The sequence below is a fragment of the Bos taurus genome, chromosome 4 (genome assembly GCF_002263795.3).
Source record: "Bos taurus isolate L1 Dominette 01449 registration number 42190680 breed Hereford chromosome 4, ARS-UCD2.0, whole genome shotgun sequence".
Lineage (NCBI taxonomy): Eukaryota > Metazoa > Chordata > Mammalia > Artiodactyla > Bovidae > Bos > Bos taurus.
Genome location: NC_037331.1, coordinates 52,636,007 through 52,638,254, shown reverse-complemented (window position 1 = coordinate 52,638,254; position 2,248 = coordinate 52,636,007).

The following is a 2,248-nucleotide window of genomic DNA, read 5'->3' as shown; positions in this document are numbered from 1 at the left end:
ACTCTTTATGCTTCAAGACCAGAGAAGTGAGTAGATATGATCTGAAAATTAGAAAGTTGGGAACAAGGGGAAAAAAAGAAGGCAAAAGTCTTTTACACAAAGGATAATAAGCATATGGAATAAATTACTATAAAGGGCCCCTGAAGCAAGGAGCATCATTGAATACAGGAGGGAATGAAATGAATTTCTAAATGAAAAGGGAATATAGAGAAGAACAGGAAAAAAATAGGCTAATGGAAATAAGGGAAACTTTAAAAGGCAGGTATGATGAGCACAGAAACCTTTCACTGGGGTCCCTTCACTTCTTCCTGATCGTGCTATTAAATGACTTTTGGCATAGCCTGTAATCTAAAACAATGTCATAGCATGGTGCTCCATGCTGTCACATTTAACCAAATGCTGCATGGCATTTAACATTCGTCTATCTTCAGGGATGCCTAAATACAAGTCTATGTAATGTAATTCTACTCTGCAAATAGGTGATTTGAAAATACTACTCACCTTTTTGACCAATGAAGTTCAACTTTTCTATGGATGTTGCATATTCAAGGAATTTCTCCTTAGTTGCTTTAAAAAACAAAGTGGTGCCCATAAACACCTATAATCTAGTGCATGCCTTAATAATAGATGAGATGATTTTCAATAAGACATATAGAAAACATGAAGGTATATGTATAAACTATTCATAATGGGACTGATTATCTCTCCTTGAGCACAGTGTCTGCTATTATATCTGAAGAGAACCTCCTACTTTTTTAGCTAGAAGCATGAATCTTTTTTTAGGAATGTGTGCTGAGGCTGAATATAGGACTTCAAGTGATGAATGATTTGAAACATTAATATGTAAGGTATTGCTAGCTAATTATTCAGCGGTTCCACCAGTGACTTAGATGGTCACCTTTGGGAGGCAGGATTCTGCTTTCAAGTGGAGCTAACAAAAGCATTGGTACTAACAGTTATATAGTACATGTTACTGCTAACCCTCTCCCAAAAGGTATAGGTACATCACTTTCTGAAATATAAAATGCTTAATGTAAGCACAGTTATCAAGTGCTTAAAAAATATCTACTCAGTTAAAACAAATAAGAAAGTTTTCTTTAGTTTAGGTTTAACTGTGAATTTTTAATATTCCTTTCATAGGTATAGTCTTTTCCCCACACTTGGACAGTATACTGTTTTGCCATTTTCTGAATACCATCATAAAACACCAGAGGACATAGAGCAGGACAATGGCTTCTTAAAGACTAACTCTAAACTTTTTGAACTTCGCAAACATAAAGGGACATTTTCAGTTGGAAATGTTTATTAAGAATGCATACCATTATCAAAGTTTTTTGGCCTATGTGTCTGACTTTGAGATTCAACTCAGACATGGGACACATCCTCTATTCACAGGCAAGTTTACTGCAGATTAATGATATATCATAATCTTCCAGCATGCCTAACGGAGATTATAGTTCTAAGAAGTGGAATCTAAAATGCCATGAGGTCATCCAGAGAGACAAATGGGGAGGACAGACTCCACTAGATTCCTAGATTTGGGTACAAATTCTATACACTGTGAGAGAGCTCTAAGTAACTGGTACAGCAGGTAAATTAGATCTAAACCTTTGACTCTTCAGGGAAGAGTAGACAAAATCATGGAGTTGAACTCACCACTCTGTGTTCTCTCTCACTTCATCCAAAGCAAAACCAATGAAAGGCATTGCTAAACAACCATGGCATTCCTCCCCACTAATACACAGTCTTAAACCTGTCCTCCCAGGAGATCCTCACAGTCATCTTTGCACAGATCCTTAAGTAGATGCAAATTCAGAATAAAGCTCAGAAAAATGTCTATGGAAAGTATCAGGGCAACTCTGAGAAACAAAACAAACCACTTTCCTACAAAAGCAATGTCTTTCCTTGCTTATCTATTTCATAATGCATAATGCAGGACATGGGGAGGTGGAGATTTTGGGGTCAAAGCATATCACAAGTTAGCTAAGACATACTTATTTTGTGGCGACAATCTCAAAATGGATTTTTTTTTTTTTAATTTGAAGCTTTTTGGTTTCATTTTCTCAAAAGTTAGATACTGGTTAAAAGGCAGGTAAGTAGCTAGGTGGGCATATAGGTGCATAAGGAGGTAATAGCACTGATTCATTTCTGTTGACGATGCTTTGCAACATTTTGTTTTACAAGCTGGTTTTGTATTATAGATATGTAGAGACAACAATATGATAGAGAAACTATTGCCCTGGGTTTA